A 17,377-nucleotide genomic window follows, 5' to 3' on the forward strand; every position below is an offset into this window, starting at 1 on the left:
AATTTACACTAGCCAAGAAATGAAAGCAACCTAGGTTCCCATCAGTAAATGAATGGATCCAAAAACTATGGTACATTTACATAATGGAATTCTATGCAGCAGAAAGAAAGAAGAGCTCCTACCCTTTGCAACAGCATGGATGGAACTGGAAAGCATTATGCTGAGTAAAATAAGCCAGGTGAAAGACAAATACTATATGACCTTACCTTTAACAGGAACCTAAACAACAAAACAAACAAGCAAGCAAGATATGACCAAAGACACTGAAATAGAGAACAGGCTGACAGGGACCAAAGGGGAAAAGGGAGAGAATTTCAGGGGAAAGGGGGGAGTATTCACAGGAACAAGTATAAAGGACACATAGACAAAAACTAAGGGGGATGGAAATGGGAGGGAGGAGGGGAGCACTGGGGTGATGGGCTGGGATGGGAGTAAAAAAACAGAAAACTTTACTTAGACAATAATTAAATTTTAAAAATTCTTAATAAAATAAAATAAATAAAAGTAAATAAAGAGATATGCATTACTGATAAACAATTTCAAATGAATGCTAGTAGAAAGAAAACTCTCAGCTGTATAAAGGTTATATATGACATTTTCACAACTAACATGATTCCCTGTTTTGAAATAATAAAAACATTTTTAAAACCAAGAACATGTCAACAATATCTACTCTCATTAAAAATCATAATAGAATACTTAGACATAGCAATTATTAAAAGGAAAATCAATTGTAGGAGGTCATTCTGCATGGCATGGGGAAAAAGCATGGTCCGATGAACAGGACCCATGCGAATGGAAAGGTTCTCCCACAGAAAATCAGTCTTGCAATGTACCTAAACTGCTTTGAGACTTGCTTTTGCTAAAAACTCCCTTACCCTGAATTGAGACAGAAAGTGCTTACTGTAGCTTCCTAAAAGCCATGCTAAAACTCCCCACTATGGAGTGTAACCAATATAAGCAGGGGGTTTTTTTTGTTTGTTTTTATTTCAAATGTCCTTCTGTGATGTGTTTAGTGGCATTGAATCCTTTGTTTTCTGTAAAAGGTAACCACCTAAAGCGAATCTGTGCATAGTAAATGAGGACCATCATGTAATGTGCCCAGTAAAAGAAATAAAGGTCTGTCATGGTGGAGGCCAAGGTTTTTTCTCCCATTGAGAGAACAGCCATGCTCTCTTTTTCTCTCCACAGGACTTGGTAGTCCGCGTGAATGTCTCATAACTTATCCAAAATGTGGTGGACCCCACGAGTGACAATCAATAAAATGCATCTAAATGAAAAAGAAAGAAGACTATCAGCAATTGTAGATGGCATGTCACTCTATACAGAATTTCTTTTTGTTTTTCCTTCTTTATTGTTGTTCAAGAATCCTTGTCTCCATTTTCCCTCCAACACTCCCCCTAGACCAACAATCCCAACCTTCCTCTTCAATCTTACCCTTGTTTGTTTCCTCCATGTGTCCTTTATATATGCTATGTTCCTGAAAATACTTACCCCTCCCCACTTTTCCCCCTCCCAACTCCCCTCTAGTTACTGTCACATTGTTCTTAATTTCAATGTTTCTGGTTATATTTTGTTTGTTGGTTTTGTTGATTAGGTTCCACTTATAGAGGAGATTGTGTAGTATTTGTCTTCCACCATCTGGCTTATTTCACTTACCAGTGTGTTCTCCAGTTTCATCCATGCTGTTGCAAAAAGTAGGAGCTCCTTATTTCTTTCTGCTATATACTACTCCATCATTTAAATGTACCATAGTGTTTTTTATTCATTCATTTACTGATGGGTACTTAGTTTGTTTCCAGGAGTTGACTTTGTGAATTGTGCTGCTCTGAACATTGTGGTGCACAGGATCTTTTGAATTGGTGTTTCAAGGCTCTTATGGTATAATCACAGCAATGGATTTTCCAGGTCAAAAGGAAGTTTCATTTTTCTTTTTCTGAGAAAATTCCATAATTTTATGCACAGTGGATGCACCAGTCTGCATTTCCACCCACAGTGCACTTGGGCTTTCTTTCCTCTACATCCTCTTCTTTTTTTTTTAATTACTTTATTGTTAGTCCATTACAGTTGTCTGCACTTTCTTCCCACCAGTACCCCCAAACCCTAACAAACCAACCTCTCTACCTTGTTCCCACAAGATCTTCAACACTTGTTGTTTATTGATTTGCTTATGATGGCCATTGTCACTGTTCTGAAGTAGTAGCTCATGTGCTTTTTTTAAAAATATTTTTATTTATTTCTAGAGAGAGGGGATGGGAAGAAGAAAGAGTGAGAGAGAAACATCAATGTGTGGTTTCCTGTCATATGTTCTCTACCAGGGACCTAGCCCACAACCCAGGCATGTGCTCTGACTGGGAATCGAACCAGTGAAATTTTGCTTCACAGGCCCATGCTCTATCCATTGATCTACACCAGCAAGGGCTCATTGTAGTTTTAATTTGCAACTCTCTAATGGCTAGTGATGCTAAGCATCTTTCCATATGTCTCTTGGCTCTCTGTATGTCCTCCTTGGAGAACTGTCTGTTCAAGTCCTTTGCCCATTTTTAAATTGGGTTGTTTGTCTTCTTCCAGTGGATTCACGTGGGTTCTTTATGTATTTTAGAGATCAAACCCTTGTCCAAGCCATTATTGGCAAATATGGTTTCTCATATAGTTGATTCTCTTTATATTTTAATGCTGTTCTCTTTATCCCTTCATAAGATATTAATTTTGATGAGATCCAATTTCTTTATACCTTCTTACATGTGCCTGCTGTTGGTGACATATAAGTGAAGGTTCTCATGCATGGGATATCTGAGACTTTCTTGGCTTATGTTTGCATCTAGAACTATTATGGTGCCAGATCTTATATTTAAGTCTTTTATGCACCTTGAATTTATTTTTGTCTATGGTGTAATTTGGTGATCCAGTTTCATTTTTTTTGCATGTAACTTTCCAGATATCACAACACCATTTGTTGAAGATGCTCTCTTTACTCCATGTTATGCTTCTGCCCCCTTCATCAAATATTGATTGTCCATGGAGACTTGGGTTTATTTCTGGGCTCTGTCTCTATTCCACTGGTCTATGGGTCTGGCCTTGTAATACTCTTTGATATCAAGTATTGTGGTATCTTTCATTTTGTTCTTCATTCTCAAAAGTGCTGCAGCTATTCAAGGTTGTTCCACATACATTTTTGAAAATATTTGTTTTATATGTGTGAAATATACCATTGGCATTTTAATAGGAATTGCATCAAATCCATCAATTGGCTGTGGGAACACACCCACCTCTGCAATAATATCTCTCCCCCATTAACTCAGTATCAATGGCAAATAAACAATTATTAATAAGTGTATAAAGAAATGAAGACTAGTATAAGGAAAGAGAGAATTAATCTATAGTATAAATTCTAGTGACTTATTATGCACTAAATTGCCAAGGACAAGAAAACATTGTTGAAAAGATATGCAGGAAAGAAAACATCACTAATCATCAAGAGGACAAGTCAATTTTGTCTTGGTATTCTTCAGTATTTAGCACTGTTTTGTGTCAATTTTGTGTCATTTTGGTTCCATACAAATTTTAGAACTATTCATTCACATTATGAGAAGAATGAAATGGGTATTTTGATAGAAATACCATTAAATCTGTACATTGTTTTGGAAAGTATGGTCATTTTTAATAATTTAACCGTTCCTATTTATGAGAATGATTTTTTCTGTGTCCTTTTCAAATTTGTATCCATTGTCTCATAAGTATGATTCCAGAGTACTCTCACATATTTAATTCCATTGGTTTCCCAACATTTAATTCCTTTTTATGCTGCTTTAAATGGTGTTATTCCCTCTATTTCTTCCTCAGATTTTTTGTTTAGATTTTATTTATTTATTTTTAGATAGAGGGAAGAGGAAGAAGAGAGGGAAAGAATCATCAATGTGTGAGAGAAGCATGAATCATTTCCCTCCCATGCATACCCAACCTGGGACCTTGCCTGCATTCTGGGCACATGCCCTGACTTTGAAGAGAATCAGTGACCTTCAATTTTTTATATGATGCCCAACCCACTGAATCACACTAGGTACGTTTCTTCTTCACGTTTTGGGGCATTTTTGTGTGTGAATGTGACAAATTCTGGAATTTTAATACCTCAGTAAATTTGTTTTATGAATTCTATCCATTTTTTTGTTGTTTGATTCTCTTGGGTTTCTCTATCTCTTCTGGTGTAAGCTTCAAAAAGTGACTTTTTTATTTATGGAATAAATGCATTGATTTTTTCCCCTTTTTTTAGTATGCTATATCTAGAATTTCTAGCACTGGTTTACATTAGAATGGACTTTTCCTTTTTCTGATCTTAATAACAAAACTTTCTTTTTTCCACAATTGATTATGCTAATAGATATGTACCTATTCTAGATAGCCGTCATCAAGTTGAGGGATTTTCAACGTATATTCATTTTTTAGTGTTTTTTTAATCATAAATTGACATTGAATTTTGCCAAATGCTTTTTATGAAACTTTTTGTTCATCATTTGACTATAATTCTTGATTTTGTTGAGTTGGTAAGTCACCTTAATGTTTAAAACATGTTGAACCAGATATGTATCTTTGGTATAATTCCTACTGGATTATAATGTATAAATTTTTTAACATACTGATGAGTTCAGTTTGCTATTATTCTGTTAAGAATTGTGGCACTTGTGTATGTTAGGAATATATTGTCCCATACTGTTTTCTTTTGCTGTGTATTTGTTTAGTTCTCTCATCAGATTAGTGCTGGCCTCACAGTATGAATTTGGAAGTGTAGGTTGATGATTTTTAAAATATTTTGAAGAGAAAATGTACTAATTATCATTTAAATATTTGGTATACTTCATTGGTAAGTCATGTGGTCTTGGGAGTTTGTGCTTTGCTGGGATTTTGTATTACTGCTTCAAGTTCATTGCTAGGAATTGGTGTATAGTGATTCTCTGTTTTTTTTTCTAGTTGAGACTTTAGAGGCTCTATGTTATTCTACAAAATCCATTTTTTTAGACTGTCAAAAGTGTTGGTATGTACATTATATTTTTAATAATTTTTTAACCTGCGGCATCAGTTGAGGTTTTGTTTCTAACTTTTGTGTTTGATTTTTTCCTTAAATACTTTTGATTTTTATTGTTATTCAATTATAGTTTTCTGCCTTTTTGCTCCACTCCTCCCCACCACCCCATAATTCCTTGCCTCCATCCCCTGTTTCCATCCCCCTTGTTATTGTCCATGTATCCTTTATAATTATTCCTGTAAACCCTTCACACTTTTCCCCAATTATCCCCTCCCCTCTACCTTCTGGTTACTGTCAGTTCCCAATTTCAATGTCTTTGGTTATATTTTGCTTTCTTGTTCATTTTTTTATTAGGTTCCAGTGAAAGGCGAGATCATATGGTATTTGTCTTTCACTGCCAGACTTATTTCACTTGGCATAATGCTCTCCAGTTCCATCTACACTGTTTCAAAGGGTAGGAGTTCCTTCTTTCTGCTGCGTAGAACAGAACTGTGTAAATGTACCATAGTTTTTTGATCCACTCATTTACTGATGGGCACCTAGATTGCTTCCAGCACTTGGCTATTGTAAATTGTGCTGCTGGGAACATTGTGGTGGATTGGTTCTTTTGGATATGCGTTTCAGTGTTCTTAGGATATAATCCTAGCAGGAATTGCTGGGTCAAAAGGTTGTTCCATTTTTAATTTTCTGAGGAAATTTCATATGGTTTTCCTCAGCAGCTGAACCAGTCTGCATTCCCACCACAGTGCACTATGGTTTCATTTTCTCCACATCCTCTCCAACACTTGTTGTTTGTTGTTTTGTATATGATGGCCATTCTCACAGGTGTGAAGTGGTATCTCATTGTGGTTTAATTTTCATCTCTCTTCATTTTCATTTTTTATTTTACTCATTTGTGTTCCCTCTTTAATGAGTCTTACTATTGTGTTCTCCATTTAATTTATTTTGCAATGAATCAGCTTCATTATATTAGTCTTTATATTTTTTCTCATTTGTACTTAGAATTTTGTTATAGATCTTCTTCTCCTTATTTATTTGTGTGCTTTTATTTCTATGGTTTCCTCAGGAATAAATTTAACAGGTTTTTGGATTATTTTCTTGCTCATTTTGTTGTTCTATATAGCTACACTGTCTTCTCTTTTAACTGGTTTTATACCATACTAGGTTTTGATGGGTTGTTTTTCCATATGTGAGTCTCAAGTTAGATTTAGTTTTCTATGTGTTTTCTTCTTCAATCTATTAAGTGTTTAGAAGCATGTCATTTTAACATCGGCAGAATGCCCATACTACTCAAAGCAACTTATGTATTCAACACAATTCCTATTAATATACAAGTGACATATTTCATAGGTAAAGAACAAACATTTCAAAAATATACATACAATTATTTCCTTCAGGGCATTTTTTTAGGTGAGGAACAACAGATCTTCCTGTAGGAAATCTGTCTTAAGAGCACTGTCCCAATGAGTCCGCAAGAAACACACTGAGTATAGAGTCTAGAATACAAAAGCTTATGTATTGGAATGGCTTCTTAAGCTCCTTCTGGTCAAAACTGACAACCCACTAAAACACATCTCTCCACATTACCTCTAAGATTCTGAGGCTTGATCTGCCCCTAACATGATGCAAAATGATCTGCAAAATGTCAATCTTTTTCAATTTGGAGACACTATGTAAAAAAAAAGGCACATTATAATGACTTTTAAAATTTGAAGGAAATATGATGGTTGTTCTTCCTTCTGCAGTAAATCAAGTTTACATATCCTCATAATGAACATTTTAGAGCTAGCAAAAAGATAATTGAGCCATTAGTGAGACAGTCCATTACAGGGAAGGAATTTCAGCCAATAACACAGGTATAAATAAGCCTTTATGTGGCCAATGAACATCTATTAATCCTTATAGTGTCAACGAAACAAAGGGCTATGAAGGAGCACTGAGCAAGCATGAACAACCTGACACCAAGTAGGTTTAAAACTAAAAGAATAATTATGCCTGCCTTGAGGGTCAGGTCCCCACTAGAGGGCATGTGAGAGGTAACCACACACTGATGTTAGTCTCCCTCACTTTCTGCCACCTTTCCCCTCAAAAATAGATAAATAAAACCTTAAAAGAAAGAACTGAGAACCAGATGCACACTCTGGCCCAGATGGAGGCATAGGCAGAAATCTTTCACCTTCTTCCACAACCAAAAAGAGGATAACAACTAATCCAACATCAATAAATAACCAGAAGTTCCAGAAAATCAAATTGCATGGAACTCCAACAGCCAAGGATTAAAGAAACAGTCAACCAGACCAACCAGACCAGTAAGACAGCCAACGTAGAGAACCCGTGAAGAAGTTTTTGACCATGTGGGTGGTGTCTGCTGAGAGTAACTGCAGTGAGGCCACAGCATACATGGACAGGGCTGACTGAAAGGTAAACTGAAACCCAGACCTGGCTATGGAGTATGGCAGGGGTGGGAGAAACTAACAGTCTCATGTGAGGTTTCCTTGAAAAATGGGCTAAAGCCAAGGAGTCAACCTGCATTGTTCCCTCCCCAACAGACTGGAGAAGCAGAAAAGGGCAGGAGCAATGGAGAGGAGTTGAGGCAAGGCATTGGCTGCAGTACCAGGACAGGTGAGGTGGTGGCTGGTGGAGCCAGTAGTCCCACGCTTGAGTGTGGACAAACCAGGTGGAACACCTGAGGAGAGAGATAGACCAAGCAACTCAGGGTTCCAGCATTGGAAAATAAAGCCTCAAAACCCCTGACTACAAAAACATGTGGGGGTTGCGGTGGTGGGAGAAATTCCCAGACTCACAGGAGGGTCCACTGAAGAGACCCCTAGGATCTTAGAATGTACACAAAATCACCCACAGAGGAATCAGCACCAGAAGTGACCAATTTGCTTGTGGGTAGCAGAGGAAGTGACTGAGAGCACCCCAGATACAGGCAAGCCACATTGGTTGTTGTCAGATCTGCCCCCAACATACAGCCCCACCATGCAGTGATGTGGGTTGTCCCCCAACCCCAGCAAATACCTAAGGCTCCACCCCTTACTACATAACAGGCATGCTGAGACAAAAAAAAATACAACTCAAATGAAAGGACAGATCAGAGCTTCAGAAAAAGTACAACTAAGCAATGAAGTGATAGCCAACCTATCAGATGCACAGTTCAAAACGCTGGTAAACAGGATGTTCACACAAATGGCTGAGTATAGTAATAAAATAGAGGAAGAAGTGAAGGCTATGCAAAGTGAAATAAAGAAAAATGAACAGGGAACTAACCATGAAAGGAAGGAAATTGTATTCAAACCAGTGATTTGGAACAAAAGGGAGAAATAAATATTCAACCAGAACAGAATGAAGAAACAAGAATTCAAATAAATGAGGACAGGCTTGGGAACCTCCTGGGGAATTTTATACATTCCAACATCTGAATCATAGGGGTGCCAGAAGGAGAAGAAGAAGAGCAAGAAATTGAACACTTATTTGAAAACATAATGAAGAATAACTTTCCCAATCTGGCAAAGGAAGTAGACTTCCAGGAAGACCAGTAAGCTCAGGGAGGCCCAAGGAAGTTGGACCCAAGGGAGTACACACCAAGGCACATCATAATTACATTGCCCAAGATCAAAGATAAAGAGAGAATCTTAAAAGCAGCAAGAGGAAAGGAGACAGTTATCTATGAAGGAGTCCCCATAAAACCATCATCTGATTTCTCAAAAGAAACCATATGGGCAAGAAAAGGCTAGAAAGGAATATTCAAAGTCATTCAAACTACTAGAAGAGGAATGGATTCACAGCAATGGAGATTATATTGAGGGAATAAGAAGCATAAATAGTAGGTACAAAATAGACAGGGAGATGTTAAGAATTGTATAAAAAAGGAGAAGCCAAAGAACTTACATGAATGACCCATGGAAATGCATGAAGGTGGGAGAATGCGGCTGGCAGTTGGGGTACAGGGTAGAGAAGAATAAAGAGAAGAAAAAAGGGACAACTGTAACAGCATAATCAATTTTATATATATATATTTAAAAGGAAAATTTCAAAGGATTCTAGTGTTAAAAATCATGAAAAAACTTTATGAACAGTTACACAAGAATGTGTTTGAAAACCTAGATGAAATGGAGTTTCCTCAATAACATAGAGCCTCTGAAGGCTCAAATAGAAAGGAACAGTGACACTCTATAGAACAATCCCCAGAAATAAAAGTGAAGCCATAATAAAAAAAATTCCCAACTTTTTAAAAATGGAAACCATGCCTGTGTTCTGCTACTCAAGTGTGTTTTTCCATTGGTCATTGATGAGTACTTGTTTTAATGATCCTTTGAGGCACCTGTAAACTGGTTTCAGGCAAACGATTTCTGCAGAGCATAACCCAGGTCAATGCACTCATCTCACCTGAAGTTGAAATGAATGCTGTCTCTGATACTACAGAGTGTTTTACTACTTATGTGCAAATATATTTTGAAATGACACTTTTGTGGTCAGTTCGATCGGTAAAGAGCTGCTGAAATTGTGTTTCATCAGCAAACGTGGTGCAGAACGAGCAGGTGTGCTTGGAAAGTCAATAAGCTTCTCTAGTACAGTTTTCTCTACTGTAATATTTCCAGCAGAATGGTGTAGCTCTGATAACACATGCATGTACACTGTACAATGAGACTTGGACTCTACAAGTTTGTGAATGTGTACATGAATAGGAACTTAACAGTACATTTTGGGAACTTCACATGCATTTCACTGTGATAATACTACAATGAAGAGTTTGGAGTCTTCTAAGTCACTTGGGAATGAAAACCTTTCAAACAAATCAGGTTTTCAACAAGACCTATCTACAACATGTAATGCCTGAAGAATCTATTCATAGACGTGGAAGATGAAATGACTAGTGGTCTCAGATAGTACATGTTGTTTTCAGCTTATGGTTGAAGTATTTTTCTGAAATATAAGTTCCATGGATTGTGTGATAGCAAAAGAGCCACTGCAATTATTTTCCGTCAGCAAGTGAGTGAACGCTAGCATAGCACTATGGGATCTTCAAAAAAGAAGGAGCTTCTACAGTAGAGTTTTCCCCTGTGTTTGTTTCCCAGCAGAAAAGGGTGGCCTAAGGCCTGCAGTTCCAGCAAACTGCCTGATTTGGACAAAAACAGTTTTATGAATGTCAAAAGAAATCTAAAACTAACAGTCCACTTTCTGTCACTGGGTGCAGTTCTCTCTGACGAAATAGTAGACAGTGGTTGAACCCTTCCAAATGCCTTGGGAGTGTGATTGTTTGGTATGAAGCAGGTTTAAGCAAACACTTTCCACAGTGTTTATGACCCCAGGTCAGTGGACTCATTTCAGTAGAATATATGAATGGCATGTGTTATAATACATACTGTTTTTAGCATACTGCACAAGAATCTTCTTGAAATTTCCATTCTGTGGAGTGTTTCATAATGTAGGACATCCTGAAATTATGTTCCATCAGCAAATGAGTGAATGCTGGCTTGGCACTATGGGATCTTTGAAGGAAATGAGTTTCAACTGCACTTTTATGTGTATCTTCCAGCATAAGTGTTGCCTAATTCAGACACACATGTACAGCCAACTACATGTCCTGGACAAAATTGTTTTGTATCTAAATGAATATGAACCCAAGACTCCCCTTCCTGTAACCAAGTGCATTTCTCTCTGATAGAACAGTAATGAATTGTTTGAGCCCTAACCAATCACTTGGAATGAAGAATTTAATCTTTTTTAGGTAGGCCTGTACTGCTATGAACTTCCCTCTCAGGACCGCCTTCGCTGTGTCCCATAAGTTTGGGGTTCTCATGAGTTCATTTTCATTTGTTTCCAGAAACTTTTTTGATTTCTTCCCTAATTTCATTTTTGACCCATCCATTGTTTAATAGCATGCTATTCAATCTCCATGATTTTGAGAGTTTTGGGCCTTTTCCCTTGGGGTTGATTTCCAGTTTCAGTCCCTTGTGGTCAGAGAAAATGCTTGGAATGATTTCGATTTTCTTAAATTTGTTGAGGCTTGTTTTGTGTACTATCATGTGGTCTATCTTTGAAAATGTTCCACGTGCGTTTAAAAAGAATGTGTATTTAGCTTCTTTGGAATGAAGGGCTCTCTCTATATATATCAGTTAAGTCCATTTCAGCTGCCTTTTGACTCAGAAATTTCACCGCTAGGATTATATCCTAAGAACCATGAAACACCAGTCCAAAAGTACCTATGCACCCCAATGTTTATAGCAGCACACTTTATAATAGCCAAGAGTTGGAAGCAACCTATGTGCCCATCAGTAAATGAATGGATCCAAAAACTATGGTACGTGTACACAATGGAATTCTATGCAATAGAAAGAAAGAAGGAGCTCCTACCCTTTGCAACAGAATGGATGCAACTGGAAAGCATTATGCTCAGTGAAATAAGCCAGGTATTGAAAGACAAATACCATATGATCTTACCTTTAACAGGAAGCTAAACAACAAAACAAACAAGCAACCAAAATATAACCTAACACACTGAAACAGAGAACAGGTGAACAGTGACCAGAGGGGAGAGGGGAGGGAATTTCAGGGGACAAGGGGAAGGATTTACAGGAACTAGTATAAAAGACACAAGGACAACAACTAAGGGGGGTGGAAATGGGAGGGAGGTAGGGAGAACTGGGGGGTGGGCTGGGATGGGAGTAAAAGACAAAAAACTGTACTTGAACAATAATTAAATAAATTTTTAAAAATGAAAAAAATAAAATTGTGGGGGCAAAAAGAAAAAAAAGGCAATTTTAGAGCAAAGCTGGCATGGGAATGTAGCCCAGCTTCAACTCAGAAAAGCCACTGGGAAGCGAGATCCGGCACATAGGAGCCACGCTCATGAATAGGTTCTCCCGTTAAAAAAAATAATAAATTGAAAAGGTACACTATCAAATTTAATTTACAAGGCCAGTATACTGTGATATCACAACAGTATAAAGACACTGCCAGTATAGAAAGAGAGAGAGAGAGAGTTACAGGCCTGTATTGTTGATATATGTCCAGGTCAAAATTCTCAACAATACAGGAGCAAACCAAATTCAATAAAATTTTTTAGATGATCATGTGCCTCCATCAACTGCATATTTTACCACTGATGCAGGAAGGCCCAACATCCAGGAAACAATCAGGGTGATTCATCACATCCAAAACCAAAAGCAAGGGGCATATGATTATTTAAGAGATACAGGAGAAGCCTTTGAAGATATAAATATGCATTACTGATAAACAATTTCAAATGAATACTAGTAGAAGGAAAACTCTCAGCTTTATAAAGGCTATATATGACATATCACAGCTAACATGATGCTCAGTTGTGAAATAATGAAAATATTTTTAAGATCAAGAACATGTCCACAATACCTATTCTCATTACTATTATTAAAAATAATAATGGAATACTTAGACATAGCAATTAAAAATAGGAAAAGCAATTGTAGGAGGTCATTCTGCATGGCATGGGCCCAGCTCCCAGTGGAAAAAAGAAGGGTCCAATGAACAGGACCCACGCCTATGCATAGGTTCTCCCATGGAAAATCAGTCTTGCAATGTACCTATACTGTTTTGAAATTTGCTTTTGCTAAAATTCCCTCACCCTGAATTGAGATAGAAAGTGCTTGCTGTAACTTCCTAAAAGCCATGCTAAAACTCCCCACTATAAAGTATAACTGGTCCAACCAGTTTTTTGTTTTCATTTGCAAATGTCCTTCTTCTTTGATGGGATTAGCGGCACTGACTCCTTTGTTTTCTGTAAAAGGTAACCACCTAAAGTGAATCTGTGCATAGTAAATGAGGACCATCATGTAATGTGTCCAGTAAAAGAAATAAAGGTCTGTCATGGTAAAGGCCAAGGTTTTTTCTACCACTGAGAGAAAAGCCATGCTCTCCCTTTTTCTCCACAGGACTTGGTAGTCCGCGTGAATGTCTCATAACTTATCCAAAATGTGGTGGACCCCACGAGTGACAATCAATAAAATGCATCTAAATGAAAAAGAAAGAAGACTATCAGCAATTGTAGATGGCATGTCACTCTATACAGAATTTCTTTTTGTTTTTCCTTCTTTATTGTTGTTCAAGAATCCTTGTCTCCATTTTCCCTCCAACACTCCCCCCAGACCAACAATCCCAACCTTCCATTCTCGATCTTACCCCTGTTGATTTTCTCCATGTGTCCTTTATATATGGTATGTTCCTGAGAACACTTACCCCTCCCCATTTTATCCCCTCCCAACTCCCCTCTAGTTACTGTCACATTGTTCTTAATTTCAATGCTTCTGGTTATATTTTGTTTGTTGGTTTTGTTGATTAGGTTCCACTTATAAAAATCATGTGGTATTTGTCTTCCACCATCTGGCTTATTTTACTTACCAGTGCGTTCTCCAGTTCCATCCATGCTGTTACAAAGGGTAGGAGCTCCTTGTTTCTTTCTGCTGTATACTATTCCATCACTTAAATGTACCATAGAGTTTTTGGTTCATTCATTTACTGATGGGCACTTAGTTTGTTTCCAGAACTTGACTTCATGAACTGTGCTGCTATGAACATTGTGGTGCACAGATTCTTTTGAATTGGTGTTTCAGGGTTCTTACAGTATAATTACAACAGTGGATTTTCCAGGTCAAAAGGAAGTTTCATTTTTCCTTTTCTGAGGATATTCCACACTTTTATGCACAGTGGATGCACCAGTCTGCATTTCCACCCACAGTGCACTTGGGCTCCCTCCCCTCCATATCCTCTACTTCTTTTTACTTTTTAATTACTTTCTTGTTAGTCCATTACAATTGTCTGCACTTTCTTCCCACCAGTAAACCCAGCCCAGCCTAACCCGCCTCCCTCCCTCCCTCGTTCCCACAACATCTTCAACACTTGTTGTTTATTGATTTGCTTATGATGGCCATTGTCACTGTTCTGAAGTGGTAGCTCATTGTGCTTTTAATTTGCAACTCTGATAGCTAGTGATGCTAAGTATCTTTTCATGACTCTTGGCTCTCTGTATGTCCTCCTTGGAGAAGTTTCTGTTCAAGTCCTTTGCCCATTTTTAAATTGGGTTGTTTGTCTTCTTCCAGTGGGCTCATGTGAGTCCTTTAGTATTTTGGAGATCAAACCCTTGTCCGAGCTATTATTGGCAAATATGTTTTCCCATATAGTTGATTCCCTTTTTATTTTAATGCTGTTCTCTTTATCCCTTCATAAGATATTAATTTTGATGAGATCCCATTTCTTTATACTTTCTTTCATGTCCTTGCTGTAGGTGACATATAAGTGAAGGTATTAATGCAGGGGATATCAGACTTTCTTGGCTTATGTTTACATCTAGGACTATTATGGTGCCAGATCTTATATTTAAGTCTTTTATGCACCTTGAATTTATTTTTGTTTATGGTGCAATTTAGTGATCAAGTTTCATTTTTTTTGCATGTAGCTTTCCAGATATCACAACACCATTTGTTGAAGATGCTCTCTTTACTCCATGTTATGCTTCTGCCCCCTTCATCAAATATTGATTGTCCATGGAGACTTGGGTTTATTTCTGGGCTCTGTCTCTATTCCACTGGTCTATGGGTCTGTACTTACACCTCTACCAGAGTGTTTTGATTACAGTGGCCTTGTAATACTCTTTGATTTCAGGTATTATGGTATCTCCTATTTTGTTCTTCTTTCTCAGAATTGCTGCAGCTATTCGAGGTTGTTCCACATACATTTTTGAAAATATTTGTTCTATATGTGTGAAATATACCATTGGCATTTTATTATTTTTTTATTTTTTTTTATTTTTATTTTTATTTTTATTTTTATTGATTATGCCATTACATTTGCTCTATTCCCCCCCTCCATTCCCCTCCACCCTGCATACCCCTCCCCCACCATTTCCCCCTTTAGTTCATGAACACGTGTCTCAAATTCTTTAGATTCTGTATTCCCCTACTATTCTTACCCTTCCCCCTATCTATTTTCTTTTTTAATATAAATTTTATTTATTTACTTTTCAAGTACATTTTTTTAATCTATTTCTCCCATCCCACCCCACCCCCCCACCCGGTCTCCCCCCTCCCTCCCATTCCCCCCCAGTCCTCATCTCTGTGTCTTTCATACTTGTTCCTCAAAATCCCTCCCCCTTTTTCCCCTTAAGTTCCCTTCCCTCTCCCCTCTGGTTGCTGCCCACTTGTTCTCTATTTCAGTGTCTTTGTTTTTTATTCTGTTTGCTTGTTTGTTTTATTCTTTAGCTTCCTGTCAAAGGTGAGATCATATGGTATTTGTCCTTCAATGCCTGGCCTATTTCACTCAGCATAATGCTTTCCAGTTCCATCCATGTTGTTGCAAAAGGTAGTAGCTCCTTCTTTCTCTCTGCTGCATAGAATTCCATTGTGTATATGTACCACAATTTTTTGATCCATTCGTTTACTGATGGGCACCTAGGTTGCTTCCAACTCCTGGTTATTGTAAATTGTGCTGCTATGAACATTGTGGTGCATAGGTTCTTTGAAATTGATGTTTTAGGATTCTTGGGGTATAATCCTAGCAGTGGAATTGCTGGGTCAAAAGGCAGGTCAATTTTTATTTTTCTGAGAAAATTCCATACTTTTTTCCATAATGGTTGTACCAGTCTGCAATCCCACCAACAGTGAACTAAGGACCCCTTTTCCCCACACCCTCTCCAACATTTGTTGTTTGTTGCTTTGTTTATGATAGCCATCCTGACTGGTGTAAAGTGGTATCTCATTGTGGTTTTAATTTGCATCTCTCTGATAGCTAACGATATTGAGCATCTCTTCATGTGTCTCTGTATATTCTATATGTCCTCTTTAGAGAAGTGTCTGTTCAAGTCCTTTTCCCATTTTTTAATTGGGTTCGATGTCTTCCTAGATTGGAGTTGTGTAAGTGCTTTGTATATTTTGGAGATTAAACCTTTGTCTGAGGTATCATTGGCAAATATGTTTTCCCATACAGTTGGTTGCCTTTTTAATTTAGTACTGTTTTCTTTAGCCATGCAGAAGCTTTTTATTTTGATGAGATCCCATTTGTTTATTCTTTCCTTTATATTCCTTGCTCTAGGGGACATATCCGTTAAAATGTTGCTGCATGGAATATCTGAGATTTTATTGCCAATGTTCTCCTCTAGGACTTTAATGGTGTCATGGCTTATATTTGAGTCTTTTATCCACCTTGAATTTATTTTGGTGTATGGTGTAAGTTGGTGCTCAAGTTTCATTTTTTTGCATGTAGCTGTCCAGTTCTCCCAACACCATTTGTTGAAGAGGCTATCTTTACTCCATTTTATGTTACTGCCCCCTTTGTCGAATATTAATTGACTGTAGAGGGTTGGGTTGATTTCTGGGCTCTCTGTTCTGTTCCATTGGTCTATGTGCCTGTTTTTATGCCAGTACCAGGCTGTTTTGATTACAGTGGCCTTGTAATACAGTTTGATATCAGGTATTGTGATCCCTCCTACTTTGTTCTTCATTCTCAAAAGAGCAGCTGCTATTTGGGTTCATTTATGGTTCCATATAAATTTTCGAAGTGTTTGTTCTATGTCTGTGAAATACGCCATTGATACTTTAATAGGTATTGCATTGAATCTGTATATTGCTTTGGGTAGTATGGACATTTTGATGATGTTAATTCTTCCAATCCATGAACACGGTATATGTTTCCATTTGTTTGTGTTTTCCCTGATTTCTTTCTTCAGTGCTGTGTAGTTTTCTGCATACAGGTCTTTTACCTCTTTGGTTAGGTTTATTCCCAGATATTTCATTTTTCTTTTTGCTATATCAAATGGGATTTTTTTCTTGATTTCTGCTTCTGCTGATTCATTGGTTGTATACAAAAATGCCTTTGATTTCTGGATATTGACTTTGTATCCTGCTGTTTTGCCAAATTCATTAATTAGTTTGAGCAGTTTTTGGGTAGAGTCTATAGGATTTTCCATGTACACTATCATGTCATCTGCAAACAGTGACAGTTTTGCTTCCTCCTCTCCTATTTGGATGCCTTTTATTTCCTTTTCCTGTCTGATCGCTGTGGCCAAAACTTCTAATACTATATTGAATAGAAGTGGTGAAAGTGGACATCCTTGTCTTGTTCCTGATCTTAGTGGAAAAGCTTTTAGTTTTTGTCCATTAAGTATGATATTGGCTATAGGTCTCTCATAAATGGCCTTTATTATATTGAGGAATGTTCCCTCTATTCCCATTTTGCTGAGTGTTTTTATCATAAATGGGTGTTGTACCTTATTGAAAGCTTTTTCTGCATCTATTGATATGATCATATGGTTTTTGTCTTTGCTTTCGTTTATGTGATGAATTACATTTACTGTTTTGTGAATGTTGAACCATCCTTGCATCC

This window comes from Artibeus jamaicensis, unplaced genomic scaffold (assembly GCF_021234435.1).
Source record: "Artibeus jamaicensis isolate MK-2021 breed Jamaican fruit bat unplaced genomic scaffold, CSHL_Jam_final contig_601, whole genome shotgun sequence".
Classification (NCBI taxonomy): domain Eukaryota; kingdom Metazoa; phylum Chordata; class Mammalia; order Chiroptera; family Phyllostomidae; genus Artibeus; species Artibeus jamaicensis.